At 44.4% G+C, this 25,777-nt stretch overlaps 1 long non-coding RNA gene across 1 annotated transcript in view; it reads left to right on the top strand.

Annotated features, from left to right (window-relative positions):
* Positions 1-22,047, top strand: part of LOC115859704 (uncharacterized) — a 30,329-nt gene extending 8,282 nt beyond the window's left edge. The window contains exon 3 of the long non-coding RNA XR_009564469.1: positions 21,659-22,047. This is a non-coding gene — a long non-coding RNA (uncharacterized lncRNA). The remainder of the gene's footprint in view (positions 1-21,658) is intronic.
* The last annotated feature ends 3,730 nt before the right edge of the window (positions 22,048-25,777 follow it).

Raw genomic sequence — 25,777 nt, 5'->3', positions numbered from 1 at the left:
GCCTCCACCGAGGCATAACCTGCCTTTGGTAATACCGCAGAGCCAACCAACTCTTTTAAGCTATCACATTTTCGTGGAATAAAGTCAAGTTTTAAAAAACTCTTATCAAATTAACAGAACATTAAAATACAACAGAAATAGTCTTTCAAAAAATTTTTTGAAATGTTTCACTGAGTTCAAAACAGTAGATCTATTTTAGTAATTAAATTGGTTTGGGACTTAAGCCCTTTTTTATTAGTTTCATATTTTGAAGCTGCCAGTCAGATTTTCTCAGGGCTCAGGCAGTGGCACTTGGCCATGAGGTATATTTGGAAGGACAATGTCCCTCTTCAAGGATGGCCTGTGCCGTTTTACATGAATATGGATGTCAGGAAGGGATTCAAACAATAAGAAGTACAAATACATTTTATTATCTCAGTCCTGAACACATAAACACATGTATCTAACCGAAACAGAAGTTTTCTGAAATAACACTTAACCTCACTCCATGTAATGCACTCACATTTTCTAGTCCAGTGTTACTTGAATTGTGGTCTGTGAACTGCTTATCAGCAGCCAGGGAGGAAATAAGTGCAGAAATTAAGTGCACAGCACATGAAAAGATGCCTGACATCATTAGCTATCAGGGAAATGCAAACACAAACCACAATGAGATGTCACTTACACCCACTAGCATGGCTACAGTAATAAGTGTTGATGAAAATGTGGAGAAATTGGAACCTCCATACACTGCTATTGAGAATGTAAAGTGGTGCAGCTGCTATCGAAAACAGTATGGCAGTTCCTTTAAAAGATAAACATAGAGTTATATGACCCAGCAATTCTACTCCTGGGTGTATAGACCCAAGAGAAATCAAAACATACCTTCCCACAAAAACTTGTACTTAAATGTTCATAGCAGCATTATTTGTAATAGCCAAAAGATGGAAACAACCCAAATATCTGTAAACTGATGAACGGATAAATAACGTGATATATTCCAATGATGGAATACTATTTGGCCATACAAAGAATTGAAGTACTGATACATGCTACAACATGCACGTACCTTGAAAACATTATGCTAAAGAAAGAAGCCAGTCACAAAAGATCACATTATTGCATGCTTCCATTTGTATGTAATGACCAGAATAAGCAAATCTATAAAGATAGAAGTAGATTAGTGACTGCCTAAGGCTGGGAAGAGGGGGTCTGGAGGAAAAAGGGGATTAACTACTAAGGGGTAGAAGGCCTCTTTCAGGAGTGATGAAAATGTTCTAAAATTGGTTGTGGTAATGGTTGCACAACTCTGTGAATATACTGAAAATATTGGCTTGTACACTTTAGATGGGTGAATTGTATGATATGTGAATTATATCTCAGTAAAGTAGGTGTTTTTAGAAACTTTTATAGCAATTTGATGTTACTGTGACATCTAAGAGCATGATCCTTTTTCTAGTAATTAATTTTTATTGTCTTGTATTTTACAAAAGTATCAGTCCATGACAGGTTGGAATTAAAAAAAAAAAAAAAGCAGGCCATCCATGCAAAAGGCACTGCTTTAGTCTATTTCATTATTTAAAAAAAATTCATTATCCACTAGGGGGGTTGTGACCTATAGTTTGAAAAATACTAAAAAGTATTGCCCCTGAGCACAGCAGCACCTAGGCAGGCAAAGTCTGCTGTGTTCAGGGTTCTCAGCAATCCATCAGAGACAAGAGGCATCTTCAGGATAAGCTAAAAGGCATAATCTGTGATCTGACTCCTACCCACCCTTCCAGCCCCATCTCTCACTGTGTTCCCACACAGACCCTCTCCTCCAATCATACCCCACAACATGCTTTCCCAAAGATGCCAAACGAGCTCAGATTCCAGTGTCTCTGCAGATGAGGTTTCCCCTGCCAGGGATGATGACACTCAGTGGCACCCACCTGGAAAATACCACGTCATTCTCCAAATTGCAGCCCAGATATCATCATCCTCCCTGTACCTGGACCTGCCCCCTCTTTGCACCTCTTTTCCCAAGTCCATAAAAGTATCCATTACACAGCATGGCCATCACACGCCTGCCAGTCTGTCTGTCCCAGTAGATGGTAAGCTTCCTGAGGCCAAGTGTGACTTTTGGTTCATCTTTGTAGCCTGGCCCTCACTAAGGGGCAGATGTATGATGAGTGTCCAAAGCATAAATGTGGGATAGTTCATCCCAGTTTTTATGAAAACCAGGATACTTCCTGGCTCCGACACCAGCACAAAGAGCCAGGCAGAGCCCCCTTCAAGTAAATCCTGCGCACCCACATCCTTGGCCTGGGCTCTCCCTTTCCTTGTGCTTCTGAGCTGCATTTCCAGCACCGTGGGTTTCCATGGCGACCCTGGTTTCCTGGCTGCTTATATGTCTTTCCTTCCTTGTATCTTCCACCTTGGTACCGACTGCATCAGACTTCTCTTTCTGTTTCATACTGATCATATCTAGGGCCACAGTTTGTATCATTTCCAGGCTTCTTTGATATGACAAATTCTTACTTTGCACTGCGCCTCTCAGGGGCAAAATGTTAGCTTCTAAATTTATTACTCAAAAGAGAATCCTCCCTTTTTTCCCTCTATTTGCCCTGATTTTTTTATGCCCAGCTGGACCCAGACTGCTATTTATGATGCATGATATTATGTTAACCTTGTTTCTCTCTCTCCTGCCCTCTCTCTCTTTCAGGCATGCGAAGCATTTAGCACTATTGAAGTGTAAAAGGTCAAATTACTCCTGGCTTAGGTGAGCAGTACAAACAAATTAAGGGAGACAAGCAGACTGAAACACATAGTTGAGATGATTTTGATAGGCAGAGAAAAGCAGGTGGAACTAAGCCGCATTAAGTCAAGGTTTAGCACAAATTAGAAGTAACCTACATTTCATTACTATTCAACTTTCAAGCTGAGTTGAAACTGAATTTGTGTCTCCGCCCCAGTAATGAGGCGGCAGAGTCAAGCCCTCAGAAGCAAGCACTCTGGGACTAGGATGTGTGGGCTCGTACACTGGCTCTATTATTCACCAGCTGTGTGCTCTTGGCCAAGTTACTTAACTTCTCTGTGCTCCTCGTTCCTTTCTGTAAAATGGGGCTAGTAACTGCATAATTTCCATAGGACTATCGTGAGAATCAAATGAAATAACACAAAAAAGGCACATAACACAGTGCCTGCTTATAGTAAGTGCTCAATTAATGTTAGCTGTTATTAACTGTTTTTGAGTTCTGCTCTGCATGTGCTCATTCAAGCTAAAGATTGAGTAAGATGGGAGGGAAGCAAGGATTGATTTCACATGTGAAGCCTGCGCCGGGCCCTGCCTCTTGGTAGACACGTGACACCTCATTTAATTTTTACGATCACCCTGTTAAGAGACATTGTGTTACCCCATTTTACATCAAAGTTAGGCTTAGAAATGTTGGGTTTAAAGAAAAAAAAGCAAAGAATGCTACTATCTAAAATAGGACAAAACAATCGATGATTTAATGTTCTGTCAACAATTTCTCTCACCCAAGGTCAAAGTGAAAATTAGTAGGAGGTGATGCTTGATTACCCATCTAAGGATATGGAAATGCTGGCCAGAGCTGGTTCCTGAAACACACTCTTGTTCTATAACAGAGAGCCTTCCCACATAACCTCTCAATTTAGTCTTTAAACCTCTAAGCAACTCTGTTGAGAAGGGAATTATAATGTCCCCAGTTTGGGGACTTGCCAACTCAGAGGGCCAGTGAGTGACAGAGGAGTGCCTGGAACTCAGGTCCTTTGATGAACATTGGCTATTGATCACAGACAGCCCCACCCAGCTGACAGCTACAGTGGCGCCCAGCTCAGTTCCCTGCACAGGCCATGGTGGTTTTTCAAGGGAGGACACTCCTGCTCTCGGTGTCATGCCCAGCCGCCGAGAAAGCATCACTCCTGGGTTCCTACACACAGGCTCACCCTGCTAGGGCAACTGGTTCAGGAGGCGACAGTCAAGCCACCTCTTCACAGGCCCCTGCCTTCCTGGTGGCAGCTCTTGGTGGCCCTTCCCACCAGTGGTCCTTAGGTAGGAACATGTCAGCTCATCAGAGAGGTTCTCATAATCTTGAGTCTAAAAAGGGGAGGGATTGGGGTAGTGAATCCTTTCCTCCTCCTTGGCGCACAGTACATATTTATTACATTGAATTTCTTTGAATCTGATTCCAGTCCCAGGAATTTCTCGTGACTCACGTAAAATCTGAAACTGCCTGTGGAAATTCAAATAACTTTTCTGTACTCCTTACAGATGATTTTGAATCATCTTAGAAGTTGCTCAATTGGGTGAGTTTTAAATGGAAACCTAAACTTCCTTAGCTGAAGTCTGTGTTTCACCCAGTGACAGCTTCATTGTTTTATTACCTCCATCCTCCCACCTTCCGCTAAACCATAAACACCTCGGGAGCAGGAAAGATGTTTTTCATTATTATGCCCCCAGAGTCCAACACAGAACCTGGCACCTAGTGGAAGTTAGACAAATGTTGGCTTGATGGATGAAGGTATAAACGGATGGGTGGAGGGTCAGATGATGGATGAATGGCAAGACAGACATAAGACCTGTGGCTGGATAGGGGGACGTGGCCACAGCATGCCAGGGATTTGGCACCTTATCAGCCCCCAGAGCACCTCAGTACCCCCAAAGAGGTGTCCCTGTACCTTTGCTCCCAACTTGGAACTCCCAGACCAAAGAACATGATTTCTGACCCTGCAGGGACCCTCCCTCTCCTGAGAGGTCAGAGAGCTTGTGAGAGTGGACAGACTAGACAGACTGGACAGACGGCCTACTGGTGGGTTTGCGGGCAATGCCTCAAGTTGCCTATTAACAGTGGACTTTGGCAGCAAACCTGATAGAGGAGGCGTTTTCTGTTCTAGCTGTTGCCTCCCCGACCTTCTCTGCTGGGCCTGCCAATCAAGCCTCTGTCTGCTCTGCTCTCTCCCCTGGGCTGACATCCTAAAGTCATGAGGGCCCTGGCCAGCTGCCCTACAGCTATTCCAGCTCTGCCACCCTACCCCTGCCCTGCCTCTACCTGGCTTCTTGTTACTTAGGCCTATCTGTCTGTCCTGATCCAGCTCAGTGCTGCCAAGGTCCAGGGTATGGTTGGTTGGTACTAACTGATAGAATGTTCTGCATGGTACCGAGCTGAAATCTTCGTATTGGTAACACCATCTCTTGGTTCTATTTCCATTCCCTGGGGCAACACAGAATAAGTCTACTCCACCTTCTGCATGAGGCTCCTCCAGTGTTTGAAGACAACTTTAAAGACAACTAACATGTCCCCTTAAGACTTCTCCTCTCTAGGCTGACAGCTCCAGTCCTGGCAAACGGTTCCTCAGAGTTCTTGCTTTCCAGATGCTCACCACTCTAGACATTTTCTGGTTTGTCAAAGTTACCCTCACATATTCTTTCAGAAGGCTGATGAACTGCTCCAGATTGAAGGAGACCAAGGAAACATGACAACTAACTGCTATGTGGGAGCCTGGCTCGGGTTCTAGAACAGAAAAGGGAGATGAGTGGGACAGATGACCTAACTTCAGTAGGATCTGCAAATGAGTTAATAGGATCAATGTTAATTTTCTGTTTTGTTTTTTTTTAACAGAAAGCTACTTTTATTTTTATTTATTTATTTACTTGATTGCACCGGGACTTAGTTGCAGCAGGCAGCCTTCTTAGTTGCGGCATGTGAACTCTTAACTGCGGCACGCATGTGGGATCTAGTTCCCTGACCAGGGATCGAACCTGGGCCCCCTGCACTGGGAGCGAGGAGTCTTATCCACTGTGCCACCAGGGAAGTCTCTGTTTTCCGGTTTTGATCATTGTACTCCGCCTGCATCAGATGTTAACATAGGGGAAAGCTGGGTGAAGGGTATCCAGGAATTCTTTCGGCAATTTTTTTGTAAGTCTAATATTATTTCTAAATGAAAAGTTCAAAGATAGTCTTTCCTATGTGGTGTGGGATTTGCATGGTATGGATGTAGCTAAGCTGAAGCTACTGTCCCCAGAATTTCCTTCTCTGCATACCTTGCGGTTGGTGTGGGACGCAAGAGCCTTTGCAGGGGAAGGGGAGTGAGGAGTGCTCAGTCTGGCAGGCCTGGGGCACTCTCGCAGTTCTGCAGGCGCCGGTTATCTTCTGGTTTACCTTGACGGCGAGGGGCAGTAGCCACACCCATATCTCCTGCCTGGTCTGCTTCAGATCCTCTGACTCCTCGGCGTGGAAGGACAGCATGGGGAAAGAACAGTTTGGAGTCTTGAGGCTGCTTGTTTCATATTTAATATATGCTGAGCATTTTCCTAGAAACCACTTACCTCCCCTCGTCAATACACTCACTTCGTTACTCCTGTGTATCACAGCAAGTCGCTAATCGTCTGGTCTTCCCAGGAAACACTCTGATGACCCATATTCAAATCATTTTCACCTATCTGTAAGGAACTTGATTAATGAGTTAGTCATTATTGGTACAGCTGTATCAATGCGATCTAAAATTTTATTACCTTTTTGAGTGACCATGTCACGTTGCTGCCTTTCAAACTAACGTCAACTGTGAATCTCCAGAATATTTCCCATGAATTGTTCTCAAACCAGGTCACCTCAGTTCATTCTTGCAACTGACTTTGGGAAACCAAAGGTTTCACTTTACATTTTTCCCCATAAAATGTCACCTCGGGGCCTTTGTTTCATCATTCTAGCTATTCTGATTAATTTGAACGTGGGATCTGTCATCTATCATATTATCCCTACCAACTTTGTATTACTTATACATTTGACAAGAACACATTCAAAGTCTTATCCAAGTCATGATAAAAGCACAGAGTCATGCAATCTTCTATGGGTCAGCATTAATCAGTCCATCCCAATGAGTGTGAAGCTCTCAGACAACCCTCATACTTGTATTATCACCTAACCCACATTTCTCTAATTTAGCCCTAAAAATACTATAAGATGTCATTTCTGCATTTTCTTGTTGATCCAAATAGCTAAGATGGCTGTTTAATAAGCTGTGACTAGCCTAACTTGATTTACCAGATTGGGATTCAAATAATATTCACATCATTTCTTACTTTTCAGATTGCTGTCTTGAATCCCCAAGCTACAGAATCAATTTCTTTCTAGGACCGCTGTAACCAAGTACCACAAACTTGGTAGCTTACAACAACAAAAATTTATTCTCTCATAGTCCAGGAGGCCAGAAGTCTGAAATCAAGCAGCATCTGTTCCATGCCTCTCTCCTAGATTCTTGGGTCTCCCAGCAATCTGTGGCATTCCTTGGCCTGCAGGTGCATCACTACAGTCTCTGCCTCTGTGGTCACGTGGACTTCTTCCCTAGGGGTCTTTATGTATAATCCTCTCTTCTTACAAAGATACCAGTCTTATTAAAGTTAGGGCCAGTGTGACTTCATCTTAACTAATTACAACTGCAATGACCCTATTCCAAATAAGGTCACATTCTGAGGTTTCAGATGGACATGAACTTGGGGGGGAGGTGGAGGGAACATTGTTCAGTCCAGTGCACCAAATCAGCAAAAATTTCTATCTCCCTGCTCCCTGCGTATGGTTGTACAGTTTGGGCAGTGACTTGCCAAGGCGACCCAGGCTCTCTCTGCTGCTGCCACTTATATCACTGCTGAAGGAAGAAGGCCCCACCCAGTTTGTGTGCATTAATGTCAACATCCCACCCAGCTCTCTTCACAGGCCATGGACAGTCTTCCCTGGCATCAAGCTTACATAAGAATGTGTCACACGTGGGCTCCTACTGAAACCGTGCAATTCACATGGGGCTTGAAGCCAGCCAAAACCTAGATTGGGACTTGAACCCACTCTCTCTTTTTTTTTTTTTTTCCTTAACATCTTTATTGAAGTATAATTGCTTTACAATGGTGTGTTAGTTTCTGCTTTATAACAAAGTGAATAAGCTATACATATACATATATCCCCATATCTCCTCCCTCTTGTGTCTCCCTCCCACCCTCGCTATCCCACCCCTCTAGGTGGTCACAAAGCACTGAGCTGATCTCCCTGTGCTATGCGGCTGCTTCCCACTAGCTATCTATTTTACATTTGGTAGTGTATATATGTCCATGCCACTCTCTCACTTCATCCCAGCTTACCCTTCTCCCTCCGCATATCCTCAAGGCCATTCTCTAGGTCTGTGTCTTTATTCCTGTTCTGCTCCTAGGTTCTTCAGAACCTTTTTTTTTTTTTTTTAGATTCCATATGTATATATATATATGTTAGCGTATGGTACTTATTTTTCTCTTTCTGACTTACTTCACTCTGTATGACAGTCTCTAGGTCCATCCACCTCACTACAAATAACTCAATTTTGCTTCTTTTTATGGCTGGGTAATATTCCATTGTATATATGTGCCACATCTTCTTTATCCATTCATCTGTTGATGGACCCTTAGGTTGCTTCCATATCCTGCCTATTGTAAATAGAGATGCAATGAACATTGTGGTACATGACTCTTTTTGAATTATGGTTTTCTCAGGGTATATGCCCAGTAGTGGGATTGCTGGGCTGTATGGTAGTTCTAATTTTAGTTTTTTAAGGAACTTCCATACTGTTCTCCATAGTGGCTGTATCAATTTACATTCCCACCCACAGTGCAAGAGGGTTCCCTTTTCTCCACACCCTCTCCAGCATTTATTGTTTCTAGATTTTTTGATGATGGCCATTCTGACCGGTATGACGTGATACCTCATTGTAGTTTTTTTTTTGTGTGTGGTATGTGGGCCTCTCACTGTCGTGGCTTCTCCCGTTGCGGAGCACAGGCTCCGGACGCGCAGGCTCAGCGGCCATGGCTCACGGGCCCAGCTGCTCCGCGGCATGTGGGATCTTCCCGGACCGGGGCACGAACCCATGTCCCCTGCATCGGCAGGCGGACTCTCAACCACTGCGCCACCAGGGAAGCCCCTTCATTGTAGTTTTGATTTACATTTCTCTAATGATTAGTGATGTTGAGCATCCTTTCATGTTTGCTGGCAATCTGTATATCTTCTTTGGAGAAATGTTTATTTAGGTCTTCTGCCCATTTTTGGATTGGGTTGTGTGTTTTTTTCATATTGAGCTGCATGAGCTGCTTGTAAATTTTGGAGATTAATCCTTCGTCAGTTGCTTCATTTGCAAATATTGTCTTTTTGTCTTGTTTATGGTTTCCTTTGCTGTGCGAAAAATTTGAAGTTTCATTAGGTCCCATTTGTTTATTTTTGTTTTTATTTCCAGTTCTCTAGGATGTAGGTCAAAAAGGATCTTGCTGTGATTTATATCATAGAGTGTTCTGCCTATGTTTTCCTCTAAGAGTTTTATAGTGTCTGGCCTTACATTTAGGTCTTTAATCCAGTTTGAGTTTATTTTTGTGTATGGTGTTAGGGAGTATTCTAATTTCATTCTTTTACATGTAGCTGTCCAGTTTTCCCAACGCCCCTTATTGAAGAGGCTGTCTTTTCTCCATTGTATATTCTTGCCTCCTTTATCAAAAATAAGGGGACCATATGTGTGTGGGTTTTTCTCTGGGCTTTCTATCCTGTTCCATTGATCTATATTTCTGTTTTTGTGCCAGTACCATACTGTCTTGATTACTGTAGCTTTGCAGTATAGTCTGAAGTCCAGGAGCCTGATTCCTCCAGCTCCGTTTTTCTTTCTCAAGATTGCTTTGGCTATTCGGGGTCTTTTGTGTTTCCATACAAATTGTGCAATTTTTTGTTCTAATTCTGTGAAAAATGCCATTGGTAGTTTGATAGGGATTGCATTGAATCTGTAGATTGCATTGGATAGTAGAGTCATTTTCACAATGTTGATTCTTCCAGTCCAAGAACATGGCATATCTCTCCATCTGTTTGTATCATCTTTAATTTCTTTCATCCATGTCTTATAGTTTTCTGCATACAGGTCTTTTGTCTCCTTAGGTAGGTTTATTCCTAGGTATTTTATTCTTTTTTTGTAATGGTAAATGGGAGTGTTTCCTTAATTTCTTTTTCAGATTTTTCATCATTAGTGTATAGGAATGCAAGAGATATCTGTGTATTAATTTTGTATCCTGCTACTTTACCAAATTCATTGATTAGCTCTAGTAGTTTTCTGGTAGCATCTTTGCGATTCTCTGTCTATAGTATCATGTCATCTGCAAAGAGTGACAGCTTTACTTCTTCATTTCTGATTTGTATTCCTTTTATTTCTTTTTCTTCTATGATTGCTGTGGCTAAAACTTCCAAAACTATGTTGAATGATAGTGGTGAGAGTGGAACCCACTGTCTTTTAACTGAAATCACACACCTGATCTCAGGACTTAATGAAGCTCAGGTTCTTGATGTCTCATCACAGAATTCAGTGATAGGTAAGAAGTGGATTTATTTAGAGAGAAACATACTCCACAGACAGAGCGTGGCCATCTCAGAAGGCGACAGGCCCTGAAATATGGGGTGGTTAGTTTTTATGGGCTGGGTAATGTCACAGGCTAATGAATGGGAGGATTATTCCAACTATTTCGGGGATGGGGTGGAAATTTCCAGGAATTGGGCCACCACCCAATTTTTGACCTTTTATGATTGGCCTCAGAACTGTCATGGCACTGGTGAGTTTGTCATTTAGCATGCTAATGCGTTATGAGGAGTGTTTAATGAGGCTCAAGGTCCACTGGAAGTGTAATCTTCTGCCATCTTGGACCTGGTTGGTTCTAACCAGTTTTTGTCATGTCCTAAAATTGCCATTCTTTTAAAAGTTGTGCCCTGCCCCCTTACCTTCTTTTTCACTACTCCAAACTCTCTCTGCTGGGGCAGCTGGGCTGGGTGAGTGCTTTGACCTCAGCCACACACGGTGCTGGAGGAAGATCTTGTCACCATTGCACAATTCCCCTCCCCCATGGTTAGTGTCCCCCTTGTGGGGGAGGTGCTTGGTCATCTTTTCAGGTGTGACCATTTCAACCCATCAGAGAGGATCTAATATTGATAGTATTTAGCCTCAAATGAGAAGGGAATTATCCTGATTCTTTTTCTTCCTGAAGGCTCCTTGCACCTGCATAAATTTGCCCAATTCCTTCTAGCAACCCAGCTATTCATACCAAGAAATATGGAGAACAGCCTTTATCAAGCTCTACATTAGGGGAAATGTCCAGTTATATTCTATTCTGAGGATAATGGATGCCTAGCTGCCTACATTTACACAACAGAAGGTATCAATCGTGAAATTTTTCTAGGAACAAAGACTTCCTCCGAGATGATTCACTGCCTCCACCTTGCTGCCTGGTGACTTTGAAATGGTGGCTTACTGAGGTAGAAAGACAGAAAATTTTACTTTCTAGGCATCCAATTACAAATCTAGTACATACTTGTGCCATGAATCAATGTCAAGTTTGTAAGTCAGAAGTCAATAAATTCACCCGAATGCACATTCTTTCCCTGATTGAAGACTGAGAAACATTTCACATCTCCCTGGCTATTGGCTCCTTTCCCAAATTTCTCAGAAATCACGGACAGTGACTCTGCAATCATATTTCCAAGTTCTGACGAGATTCATCCAAAACCAGAGCTCACACAGTGGTGGCTAGTTACTCCCAAAACTCTTCACTGATCTTTTTTTTTTTTTTTTCTCTTCACTGATCTTGAGCTTGACATCCTTCTTCTGCAGTTTGCCTTTTACACTTTCTGGCTTGAGAATTACTCTTGAGGGAGAGAAACATTATGCATTAAAAGTTATGCCCCATTCTGCCACACTAAATGTGGGGTCTGGCTCTTCCTTGTTATTTTTCCTGCTCCAAATAAATTTCTAGAACAGTCTTTCTGTGGTCTCAGTCATTTGTTTAAGCCTCAGCTCATTTTACACGTTAGGATTCCTGACACCAGTCTTACAGGTTTGTGCTTTTTGGTTTTTGTTTTTGGCCCTCCCACTGTTACACTCGCTCTTTGAAATTCTGGACTCACTCTGTGTTTGCAATGGTTTCTTTACATGACCCCTCCTTCCTGCTCCGCCTTCTTTCTCACTGAGGTTATTAGTTTATTCCTCACTCCACAGATATTTGTGTGGCGCCCACCATGTGTTAAGCACAGCGCTGGGCACACCAACACACCAGGGAATGAAACCAGATGTGGTGTCTGCTCTTACAGACATCATTCCAATAACTAGACAAATAAATACTAAATTACAACTCTGATAACTGTGAAGAAGAGGTACACAGTGCTCTAGGAATGTATGAGTTTTGTTTTTTTTTTAATCTAGATAAAGATGCAAAGAAGAGATTACTGGGTTAAGATCTAAAAGATGAGAAGGAAGGATTTACTGAGGTCAAAAAGGGAGAAGGAAACAATCTAATTTTAAAAATGGGCAAAAGATCTGAACAGACATCTCATCAAAGATAATATACAGATGGTAAATAGCATCTGAAAAGATGCTGAACATCACAGTCATTAGGAAATTGCAAATTAAAACAACAATGAAATACCGCTATACACTAATATATATGTATACGTGAATGGCCAAAATCCAAAGTACGGGCAATGCCAGATTCTGGGAAGCACCTGGAACAGCAGGAGCTCTCCCACGTTGCTGGTGGGAACGCAAAATGGAGCAGCCACTTTAGAAGACAGTTCGGTGATTTCTTACAAAACTACACGTACTCTTACCATAGGACCCAGAAATCGTACTTCTTGGTACTTACTCAAATGAGTTGAAGACTATGTCCACACAAAAAATGTTTATAGCAGCTTTATTCATAATTGCTAAAACTTGGAAGCAACCAAGATGTCCTTCAGTAGGTGTGTGGATACATAAACTGTGGTACATCCAAACAATGGAATATTATTTAGCACTAAAAAGAAATGAACTATCAAGCCATGAAAAGACACAGAGAGACCTTACAAAAGCATATTGCTAAGTGAGAGAAGCCAATATGAAAAGGTTACATACTGTATAATTCCAACTATGACATTCTGAAAAAAGCAAAACTATGCAGGCAATACAAAAAAAAATCAGTGTTTGCCAGGGGTTTGGGAGGAAGGAGGGATGAATAGGTGGAGCACAAGGGATTTTAAGGGCAGCGAAAATACTCCGTATGATACTGTAAGATATCTGTCTTGTACATTTATCCACACCCATAGAATGTACACCACAAAGAGTGACCCGTAATGTAAACTATGGACTGGTTGATAATGATGTGTCGATGCTGGTTCATGGATTATAACAAATGCACACACTGGTGTGGGATATTCATGGTAGGGGAGGCCGTGTGTGTGTGTGTGTGTGTGTGTGTTGGGGTGCGGGGAGGGTGGGAAACAGGGTATATGGGAACTCTTTATACTTTCTGCTCAATTTTGCTGTGAACCTAAAAGCGCTGTAAAAAATAAAGTCTATGAGTATTTCTTTAAAGGGGGGTGGGGGGAGAAGGAGACTTCCAGGAAGAAACTAGCATGTACAAAGGCCCGGTGGCACAGGGAAGCTTGGCGATTACGAGCACTGAAGGAAGGCCGCTGTGGGTAGAGCAAACTAGGTGGAACTGATGGAACTGGAGAGACAGATGAGGGCCAGGCTCTACAGGGGCTGGCAGGTTGTTAAAGCAGTTTTTCTTAATTCTGAAAGCACCAGGAAACCATTGAGTGGTTTTAGGGATGTGGAGGTGGGATAGGGACAGCAGGAATACAGTCAGATTTGTATGTCAAAGCAATCACTCTGGCTACAATGCGGAGCGTGGAAAATGCATTGGAATTCTGGAAGGGGCCAGAGCTGATGTGAGGAAGCCAGCTGGGAAGTGGATGCTCTAGCACCGTTGAAACATAAAGGCAGCCTGACAAGAGTGGGTGATGTGGGAATGGGAAGAAAGGCAAGATGAATCGAGGATGTAAAATGGACAGTCCGTCACGGGGAGGGGGAAGGGTAAGCTGGGACAAAGTGAGAGAGTGGCATGGACATATATACCAATATTGACACATGTTTTAGAATTATGTCCAACAAAAGAGCTCACCTTCTTTCTCCTGCTTTTAGAGAGTTGAAGCAAATTAAACATTCTTGGGTTGTCTGCAGGACACGTGGTCACCCTACTTAGATAGCACTCACCACGTACCAGGCGCTGCTCTGAGAGCATTTTAGCCCATTAAATCCTCTCAACAACCCAAGTAGGTGCAGTTATCATCTTCATTTTACAGATGGGGAAACTGAGTCACATAGAGGTTGACTAATTTGTCTCCGTTCACACAGCTAGGATTTGAGCTCTGGCTCTGGAGTCCATGCTCTTAGCCATTACTGGAATTGCTTCTCAAATGTGGTCTTTCTGCAGGATATTTCAAACTAGTCCTCGAGAGAGAAATCCTTTTGCCTCTTGGGTCAGAAGTGGAGGATGGAAGTCTGCAGGTGCCTATTTCATGGAGAAAAGAACAAAGCTGCAGGGTAAACTGAGATGAGAGACGGGGGAGGGACAGAGAGAGAGAGATAAAACGAGAGAGAAAGATAAAACGAGACAGAGAGATAGGCAGAGAAAAACCAGGGAGTGAAAGAGATCTAAAAGGTCTGCAGGGAACCACAGTAGCCAAAATGTCTCTCAGACACAGTTGGCCCTTTTCCTGATAGTCAGAAAGTGGATGTCAATTTGCTAGGAGGCATGAGGAAAACAAAAGATGAACATCTCCTGAAACCTGGGGCTAAAAGCCAGGTAACTGGGGAGCTGTCATTACCTTGAAGAATTTGCTGAAGACCAAAAGCAGGCATGGGCCTTGGCCAGGCATTGTCTGATGATATGGTTCTTAACCAAAAGTGTATATCTAGTCTTTGGGGGAATGCTTTAAAATTCCTGATAGCAGACTTACAGAATCTCTTGGGATGGTGTTGATTCTAGGCATCCGTAGTTTTTAAAAGCTTCTCAGGTGATTCTGATAAGGGTCCTTGGTTAAGACCTACTGGTCTGAAGACAGACAACTGATGCTCATAAGAGGTCTCTTGGTGAGATATTTACCAGGAGCTTGAGAGATAAAAATGAAATCCCTGAATTCAGAAGTCAGCCTGGGGACCCTGGGATTAGTAGGACCTTGAGGAAGCTTGGCCCAGAGGCCTTCAATTTATTCAGCTGGACTCCGCGTGGGTCAACTGTGTCCCATGAGGCAGAAATGGCCCAGAAACATCTTGAGACAAACCAGAGGGTGAGACCAAGGAAAGTGGGTCTTCCTCCGAAGTAGGCCTGGGTCCCAATGAAGCTCAAGGGCGCCTTAACACCTCCCTTCACTGGGAGTGCGGGATTTGACCACCATACGTTCAGGTGTCGAATCACAGCTTCTGAGCTGAGCGTGGCTATTACTGGAATGACCATAGAGGGTTTGAATGAAAAATAGTTAAAATGGCATTTCGTCAGTTACCATTATATCAACACTCCCTGCTTGAGTGAAGAAGAATTTCTTTTGTCTAGAAATAAACACACATCTCCCCCCTTTGCAAGAGACTCAGGAAAAAATGAGCGGAAGACATTGCAAGGGAGTGGCAATCCCACAATAGATACAATAGAACTACATAAAAAGGAAAGCAATGAAAAGATAAACATGAGATTGGGGCTCAAGGTTATTTTGAGCAGGGAGGGTCACAGGGAGGGTGAGTGTGGGAGGAATGGTTAGGGAGGCTTTTGTTTTGAGTGTTATGTTTCTGGGTACTTAATCCATTATCAAAATGACTGGCAAAACAACCAACTAAACAAACAGAAGTGGCCATGCCTGGAATAATGATAAGAGTGTGTTATGAAATAGGGATTACGGTTAACCCAATTCTGTGCACCTGAGGGCCAATTTAAAAATAAATTTAAATGTATATTTAGAGGGGAAAAAAATCACCTGCAAATGATCCCACCACCCATAGGGCAACCACTGTTAACATTTCCCTTCCCAGGCGTTTTCTTACATCTTTTTTTTTTTTACATTATATTGTAACCGTAATTTTTTGTATCCTCCTCTTTTTAAAAAATTAATAGACAATTAACTGTTTTTAGAGCAGTTTTAGGTGCACAGCAAAATTGAGCAGAATGTACAGATATCCTTCTCTTTTTACTTAACATTAGGGGATATACATGTTTTCATTTCATTAAGTTTCTCAGGAACAAAAGTTTTTACTGTCAACATAATGTTTCCTTAAACGGATATAATGTGGTTTACTTAGCCTACCACCACTGGTCCCTAGGGTTGTTTCCCATTTTTTGGTGGTATAAATAAAGTAGTGATGAACATTTTAGTGCATAAATTCCACCCCGCCACACATACATACTTAGCATTATTAATTTTTATTTTTTTAAAACTGTACCCAGAAGTCTGATTATTTTTCCCTTTACCTCAATAGCCATGTGCATGATCTTTTTTCTTTCTTTGAAAGCCATTATTATCTTTTTTGACATTAATTAATTAATTTATTTTTGCTGTGTTGGGTCTTCATTTCTGTGTGAGGGCTTTCTCTAGTTGTGGCAAGCGGGGGCCACTCATCATCGCGGTGCGCGGGCCTCTCACTATCGCGGCCTCTCCCGCTGCGGAGCACAGGCTCCAGACGCGCAGGCTCAGTAGTTGTGGCTGACGGGCCTAGTCACTCCGCGGCATGTGGGATCCTCCCAGACCAGGGCTTGAAACCGTGTCCCCTGCATTAGCAGGCAGATTCTCAACCACTGCGCCACCAGGGAAGCCGCCTTAGCATTATTTTTAAGGACAGATTCTTAGAGTTATTGAATGAACAAATATGAACATTTAAAGGCTGATTTGCCAAACTACCAACTTATTTTCCAGAAATTTTATGCAAATTTACACCTTGACCAGAAGAATTTGAGATGATCTACTCACTGCCTTCTTACCAGCTGTGGTGGACATACTAAGAGCCTCCACCCCCTAATAGGTCCGTCCTAATCCCTGGAACCTATGTAGAGGTGACCTTACATGGCAAAGGGGTATTAAGGTTGCTAATCAGCTGATCTTGAGTTGGGGAGATTATCCTGGATTATCTAGATGGGCCCAAATGTAATCACAAGGGTCCTTAAGAGGAAGACAGAAGAGAACCAGAAAGGTAGCTGTGTGAGAATCACCCAGGCCCATGTTGCTGGTTTTGAAAAAGGAGGAAGGGGCCATGAGCCAGGGAATGTAGGGGATGTCTAGAAGCTGGAAAAGGCAAGGAAATGGATTCTCCCCCAGAGCCTCCAGAAGCAACACAGCCCTGCTGACACCGTGACCTTAGGCCAGCGAGACTGTGCGGGACTTCTGACTACAGAGCTGTAGGAGACTATGTTTGGGCTGTTTTAGGCCACTAAATTTGAGGTCATTTGTTGCTGCAGCAATAGAAAACTGTATTGGGTATCTTCATTTTGTTTCATTCCAATGGCATTTAATGGCTGTTTGTTTGTTTGTTTGTTGGGCCTCTCACTGTTGTGGCCTCTCCCATTGCAGAGCACAGGCTCCGGACACGCAGGCTCAGCGGCCATGGCTCACGGGCCCAACCGCTCCGTGGCACGTGGGACCTTCCCGGACCGGGGCACGAACCCGTGTCCCCTGCATCGGCAGACGGGCTCTCAACCACTGCGCCACCAGGGAAGCCCTAATGGCTGTTTTAATTTGTATTTCTTTGCTATTTGGGGTAGAGCACAGCTTTCATTCTGTCCACCCAGAAAAGACTCTTCTGGGAAGTGCTCCTAGTCTTCCTTCTAAACATGTGGTCCAAGATCAAGCTGGTACCTGAGCCAAGCTAAGCCATTCAGAGCCTTTCTTTGTAATTAAAAAATTTATGGGGGCTTCCCTGGTGGCGCAGTGGTTGAGGGTCTGCCTGCCGATGCAGAGGACGCGGGTTCGTGCCCCGGTCCGGGAAGATCCCACATGCCGCAGAGCGGCTGGGCCCATGAGCCACGGCCGCTGAGCCTGCGCGTCCGGAGCCTGTGCTCCGCAGCGGGAGAGGCCACAACAGTGAGAGGCCCACGTACCGCAAAAAAAAAAAAAAAAAAATTATGATTAGAGAAAACAAGCCCCATCCTTCTGCGCTGGTGCAGAGGAGAGGTGAGTCACAGCCGCTGCCAAGGGCATGTCTCTGCCATCCACACAAAGCCTGTCAGAGTGAACAACGCTGACATGCAGAGGAAAGCAAGAAAGAGGGGCAGGGAGAAAGTCTCAGTGGTTTGGGTTGCTGAAGTCAGTTACAGCCCTGCTCTCTTCCAATGTGTGACCCTTCCAATAGATGTCTCTTTTGCAGAAATTAGTTTGAGTTGTGTTTCTGTCCCTTACCACTAAAAGAATCTTAATACAGAAACTGGAACATGAACCGGGGTGTGGAAATCGAGGAACCCCCAGATGACTGAATCAAGGTTGGTTGGCATGCCGTGAGCGTCCACAGATCCTAGGCTGGGAAAATTGCCTTCCCTATTTTTACGTTATCAAGGCAGTTCGTTAGACTATTTTCCAGTGGCTCTTGGGACTCAGACCATGTGCCATTCAGACTTATACTTGGCAGACACGGTATGAAATATGAGGATGATAGAATGTGGCAGTAATTTCTCGCAGCCTTAGGTAGGGTGCCGTGAGAGGAAGAGAAGACCTGGAAGCAGCAAACATTCAGGGAGCTGCTGGACAGAGAGATAGCAGCTTTAAGAGAGGTCTTTCTGTTGGTAGCCAGCAGTCCCAAATGGCTGAGGTCACAGAGTTATACCATTTGCTCAACTGCAAAAGCTGAATGCTTTGCCCCACACCAAAGGTTCTGCACTGATTAAGAAGCCACGGGATCCTGGGAGTTGGAATGGTGATACCTGGAAAGGACCACAACCAGCCCAGCGCCCTATGTTGTGCACTCCCTGCCTCATGAGGAATTGCATCCTCTTCCCACCCCACCCCAGTGTGATGTGAAAGTCGCAGAACAGGGACAATATTGAGGGCAGGCCAGCCGTGGCTTCCCTCTCCACATTTCCCGCTGAGCCCCAGGAGAAGAGCAGAGCCTCCAGATCTGTAGTAAGAGGCTGGAGTCATGTGAGCAGAGTCCAATACACCTCTCATGCCTTACAACTTTCTGGAGTTGGAAATTGGCCAACAGAGACCCCCAAAATGAAAGTCACAGTCCGATGATCATCGTTTTCAACGTTGAAATGCTAAAATAGCCCACATCTGCCAAACTGAGGTGTGTGATTTCTCAACCACTGAGGTAGTATTACTTTTTCGAACTTTCCTGATGATAAGAATCACCTGAGATGATTGTTAAAAAATGCAGATTCCCAAGATGCTCCCCCTGGAGACTCAGTGGATCTGGGGTGTGATTGAGAATTTTCATCAAATTCCCCGGGAGATTTCTATCATCCAAAAGATTTGGGAATATCTATCATGAGGTAATTCCTAGGTAGCTAGACCAATAGGAAGTGTTTCGTAAGGCAGTACAGCCCTGAGTGGAGGAAACCTCTCCACCACCCTGCTCCTGAAAGGTTTTGTGGATGTGGGCAAGGGCAATGCTCCCAACAGGCAAAACCTGGAGAGTCAGACTGGTGACCAGAGAACTCAGTCTTTGCCAAGATGCAGTGATATTCACCAGCCACAGCCCTGACCTCACCATCCCTGTCCAGCTGGATGTGGTTCAAATGCGACCACTGTGTGTTGCCTCCTTTTCACCCATTTTCAACAGTAGCATTTATAACAGTTGCCCTGTTTCCCACCAGCATTGTACATGAGGAGTGTGGGAGGTGGTTGGTAGTAATCACAAAGCCAGTGTGGGCAAGATCACGGGGAGCGATGAGAAGGCTTGACCAAGAGGAATAGACACACTCAGGAATCCTGGACTTGAACTTGCTGTCAAGTGACCCTCTAAGTTCGTCCTCTGAGCACCGTTCCTATCCACACCTGGATGCACTAATTTTCTCTAAATATGTGGGAAAATATCTGACATGTACTAAACACTCACTGTGTTCTAGGCGCTGTGGAAGTGCCTTGTGTGCATCAGCTCACTAAAGCCTCCCCCAAACCCTGTTAGGTAGGTGTTATTCTTATTATCCCTCAATTTACAGATGAGGATCAAGAAACCTGCCCCGAATCGTACAGCTCTTAAGTCATGGGGCCAAGATCTGAACACAGGCAGTCTCCAGATCCTGAGCTCTTAATATTACTCTACACTGCCTCTCCAGTGAAAGAAAAACATGTGAGAGAGAGGAAAATAAAAGGACACAGTCACATTTCAAAAGAAGATAAACATGTCCAAGGATAGGAAACAGAAAGGAAATAAGAAGACTAATGTGAAGAAAGGCTGCCAACAAAAGCAATCAGCAGGAGATAAACTCCTTTCAGAGGAAAAGAAAATAGTAGAACCAGATGAAAACGATTGTAAAACAAGCAAGTTGAGAATTCTCAAAAGATGAGGGAAAAAATGAACAAGAATAAGTGGATATGGAAGAGGAACAACTAGAAATCCTGGAAATGGAAAAATCTAGTACTTGAAATAAAAACTGAACAGATGGGGGAAGGTCTGGACCAAATATAGTTGAATAAATAATTAGAGCTTTGGAAGATGGAGCTGAGGAATTCACCCAGAACTCAGCGCAGAGGATTTTTTAAAAATCGAAAATGATGAAAGGGTAATTATGAGACAGGGAAAAGAGTTTGAGAAGCTCCATCCAAGAGAAGATTCAAAAGAAAGGAATAGAGCAAATGGTAGAGAAGACTGAAGAGATAATGGTGAAAAATTCTCCAGAATCTTCAGACAGAAAGTGCCCACTGAACGTTGAGTAGAATAAATCATAAATCCACACTTATACATGCTGGTCTACAGCTGTAGAATGTCAAGAGTGAAACAAGAAAATCTTGAAAACTACGAGAGGAAAGAGAGATTGTCCATCTAGTGGATTCTGGACTTGGAGAGAGAAGCAGTAGCTGGATGACTTTGAGTTACATCCCACTGATAAAAGAGGATGGCTGTATTACAATAAGAGAGGACACTTGGGGGTATTTTGTGTATGGAAAGAAAATTATGTGGGTATGCGGGGAAGACTATCAATTATTTTGCACACCTCTTCTGAGCAACAGTCTGTCCTTTCTAACCCTTTGGTTCACATGCGCGCTCCATTCTCTTCTAAAGCCTGCTCCCAAACACTGTTTATTAGCCCAGGGAAGGGTCCTTGAGCTAAGGTGACCGATCATAACAGCTCACTCTAGGCCTCAGCTGAGGCACCATGTTGGGTGAATAAGAGCCTTTCCTTGAGAGTTTTGACCTTGAGACCAGAGAGAGCAGGTCCTAGAAGCAAAGCTGTGAGAGGTGAGCCACAGGTGCTCTCAAAAGCCATGCTTCCTGCCACGTGGACAATGCCAGTCTGAGAGAGAATAAGGTTGTTCTGTAGAGAAAAACAAAGATGAAAGAGAGAGAGAGAGAGAATCCTGTCAATGTGTAAGAACGACCGGGTCCTAGTTGTATCTCTGCTCGTCCGATCTTTTATGAATCTTCCCTAAATTCTCCACTTTAACTAAACTTATAAAACTTAAATTTCTACTATTTTCAGCCAAATGAGTCTTAGTTAATGGAATGGTAAGATTGACACTGTATTATTCTTGAAGTATTTGCATGTTTTCTTTGGGGGAAACGTCTTTGTTTATTTTTCTTCTGGGTCTTATATATTTTTTTGTTTGTTTCTTTTAAATATGCAGTATTCCCAAACCAAATTTCTATTCTCCTGATCCCGATCCTCTTTCTTTTCTCCCTTTCTCCACCGAAGGCTTCCTCATCTTTACGCACACCCAAGCCAAGGACTTCAGTATCGTCAACTCCTTCTGCTTTTGATTTCATGCCCCCAGCACCGCGCAGCCATGAAATCCCATCAATTCTGCCTGTGGAAGTACCTCTCAGATCCATCTATTCACTTTAACAACGATTAACCCACCCAATGACAGGGCTCCAGGCAACTCTCTCATTTGCTGCTCAGTGTAATTTTCTGGAGGGGAATTTGGGAATGTATTTCAATAATCTTTAAAATAGTTCTATTGATACTTTTGACTCAGCAGTTGCACCCTATGAATAAGGGGTGGTGGTAAAAGATAAGAACAAAGACATTTTTAGAAAGCAAGAACATGTACAACGACATGTTTTAAAATAATATTTAATAAGATGAAGTGTTGCTTAAGATATGATGTTAAATAAGAAATGATATGAAACATATTTGTACACAGTATGATTCTAATGTCATTAAAATATATGTCAGATTCAGTGACTATGCAAAATTTGATATGATCTATAGGCTTTCATTCCTTCCACCCTCATTCTCAAACCACGGCCCACCACGGGTCCCTTCTGAGAATGAGGTGGGTGTGGTTAGGAAGTGACAGCCTCAAAGTCATTTGAGGCTTTTCTAGTTCAGTGTACAGAATGCTGAGTGCAGTATAATTTTCAACATCTTCATACTGTACATTCTGTGACAATATAGACTCCCCTCCAGTTGCTGTCTTCCGTTACTTTCACAGGAATGCAACCCCACACTTAACACAATTTAACTTTTATCCCCACACGTAATCCCATTTTGGTGGGATTTTAATGCATTTGTATATCTAATAAGGAAAAAATAGGTAAACACACCAAAATGTTAATAGTGGCTAACCCTGCAGGATGAAGTTTGTTGATTTTAACGTACTCCTGTATCTTTAAATATTTTTTTAAAATGTAACTGTCAATAGCTGCTTAGCATTCTACCATATGGATACACTCCAACTTATTTAATCAAACCCCATTCTTGAACACTTAGAGAACTTCCCATTTCCCACTATCGTAAACAGTGCTGCGGTGAACATCTTGGTATCTACATCTCTACGCCAGCTGGGTCCTGCAGAATTATACAGGCCTGAGGCAAAACAGCTCCTGTCTTCCAGGACATTTCCTCCTTTGTAGAGGAGAGCAGACACTTAGAGAAACAACTGCAATGTGAGACACAGTGTGGTTAGTGCCTTATCAGAGGAGAAGATTCAAATCCAGGCAGGGAGCAGGCTGCCTGGAGGAGGAGGCATTTGAGCCAACGTCCTTAGACACAGAGCTGGCAAGAGAGCTGATCTTCCCAGTGGTCACAGAGAGTTGATCTCAGTGAGCTACTCCAGCGGCCTTTGCACCAGAGCCTGAGAATCTGGGCCCCCGGTGTCAGGGCTTCTTGGGAACATGGCAGCTCTCATCAAGGGACAGGAGTGTCCTCTCCCCTCTACTGAAGCCTGCTAGTTTCCCCATCCTCCTTCCAGACCTATAAAGTCCACTCCACCATCAGCGCCCCTGTGTCCAGACAAGGGGAGATGTCTCCAGAGCCCTCCACTGCTTCCCTCCCTCTGCCCCCCGGGGAGCAGGACAGAGGGGCTATTCCCTGACAGTCCTGAGGCACAGGGCAGGCGCACAAGGCTCCGGATCCTCAGCTCTCAGCACCTCCTGCAAAACGCCAGCTCCTGGGGTCAAAGGAATGTTGAGCAATCTTTGGAATTTTTCAGAGAGAAACAAGCACTTTCGAATTCCATTCTGGCCTCCTGAGCTGGGCACGCTGCCCACAGCCTGGAGCCCTGAGTCTTCCTGAGCAGGCATCTGGGAGCACTGGGGGACTTTTCAGTGTTTGTTTTCTCCTCCTGCTGGCGGGGCTGTAAGGACACCATTACAGTGAGGTCATGGAGCCCTGCCCCGCTGCGTCCATCCGTCAGTGGCCGAGCAGCCGGGATCTTGCAGTCGGTGCTGGCTGGATGTGCCAGGGGCTGGGTGGGGTCTGGAAAGACTGAGGAGCAGAGCCCAGGCTGCACCCCTCAGGACCGCCCTGCCCCTTCAGTGCCAGGTCCTATCCCCTACCCTGGCACCCGACCTCCGTCAAGGGCCTCAGGGCTGTACTCTGTCCAGCTTCCTGGGGCCTGCAGGGACACGTGGAGAGCCCAGTTTTGGCTTGGTTGAGATAATCCACTGATGTCTTGCAACTAGTTCTTAGAGCAAACAGAACCTTCAGGGAAGCCTTCCTGCCCGCCCCCCCCCGCTCCCCCCGCATTGCCCCACCACCATCACATGCACGAAATGACGTTTCCCTGTTATACACTTTCATGGCACCCTGTGCCTCTCCTTCTGAGCTCTGGCCTCTGCGGTTAATAATAATTATTCGAGTATTTGCTTCACATCTGTCTCATTGATAGACACCATGTCCCTTGAGGGCAAGAGCCCTGTCTGTCGTGTTCACTGTTGTATCCCCAATACTAAGCACGGTATTTGATATGTAGTAGGTACTTTATGGACTTCATTATGCCAAGCAAAATTTCCCAAGGGGGTACAAGGATACTGCCCCCAAAGGTGCTCCTCCCAGGACATGAGCTCCCCTGGGATCCCCTTCAGATTTGATGAGACCTCAGCCCAGCCCCACTTAGAGCCTCAGTTTCCCTGGGTTCCGGCTCTCCCACTGTCAGCCTCATCTACAACCAGAGAGTCAGGAGACCAAAGGGTCCTTGCTTGTAATTAAAGCTCCTCTGTCTGTGATCAGACTGCAGGTCTCCTGGCAAGGGTGACCTGACCTGGTGAGGGTGACTTTTGCAGACACCAGCTGTTTCAACAGCCCCACTGCCCCCTATTTCAGGTTCCTTTGTCATCCTGGCTCTATATGCACACCTCCCATCTACCTTAGGTTTGTGTCAGGTTCAAAAGTTCTCCGAGCCCATCACGCCGTTATTTCATCTGTGCCTCCCAATAGGACTTGAGGGCCAAAGCATAAGCCTTCCCATTTTACGGAAGAGGAGACTGTCCCTGAGAAGTGACCTTCTCAAGGTCATGGCTGGGAAATAGCGGGGCACGTTTCTAGCCCCAGGGGCAGAAGGAGGGAGTCAGGTAGAGCGTGGGAGGTTAGGACCCAGGAAGGAGGGAACCTAGGCCAGGCATCTCAGAAGGAACTGGAAACAAGACAGCGCCTACACCCTCTAATCAGAATCCTGCACTTCATAAACCAGACCATTTTTATAATTCGTATGTTTTCTATGTTAATTTTCTCGCATAGTAGGAAATAGTAAAACCTCAAGAAAGTTCCAGGTGACCTCAGCTGTGCAGAGGGAAGCCAAAGGAATGGGTTCGTATCTGTGCTTGTGCCAGAATGTTGAAAGGGACAGCAACCCAGGGCAAGAGAATCATAAAAGGGAGAGGGTTGAGGGCACAGGGGAGCCATGTTTTTCACTGTCATCCCTACCCTGACCCCAGGCACCCGCAGAAGATCACAACTTAACTATAGAAAACCTGGGTTTTTCTTGTCATTAGATGAAGTTGGTTTCCTTAACCACCTCATAAGGTTGTTGTGAGATTCCATCATTCACATGACAAGTATTCATTGAGGTCTAGGTGCCTGGGTTGCATCAGGGAACACGACAAACATCTTCACCCTTGTGCAGTTTATATTCTAATGAGAGGAGATGGAATACCGACATTAAACAAGAAATCAGTGAATTACATGGTATGCTAGAAGGTGTTAAATACTGTGGGAGCAGGGTAAAGGGTGAGGGCGTACTGGGATTGTTGGAGTAGCAATGCCAACTGCAGTGGTCAAGGCAGGCCTCATAGGGAAGGGGAGATTGAGTTGCAGGGGTGTCAGGGAATGTGTACCCCAGGCAGGGGGAGACCAGGCCCTGAGTGCTGAGGAACAGGGGTTGTTCAGTGAGGCTGGGGCTGGGAGAGTGAGGGGGAGAGTGGTGGGAGCAGAGGTCAGAGGGGTGAGGGAGTGGGCAGATCATGAGCTGCTTGCTGGCCATCGCACAGACTTGGGTGAGTGAAATAGTGAGCTATGGATGGCTTGATCCCTCTAGCTACTGTGTTGAGAAAAGAGTGAAGGGTCTAATGAGAGACATGATGGGAAGCCAAT

Source organism: Globicephala melas, chromosome 1 (assembly GCF_963455315.2).
Source record: "Globicephala melas chromosome 1, mGloMel1.2, whole genome shotgun sequence".
NCBI classification, from domain to species: domain Eukaryota; kingdom Metazoa; phylum Chordata; class Mammalia; order Artiodactyla; family Delphinidae; genus Globicephala; species Globicephala melas.
The sequence above is the reverse complement of the archived record's forward strand: the minus strand, read 5'-3'. Positions and strand labels throughout refer to the sequence as shown.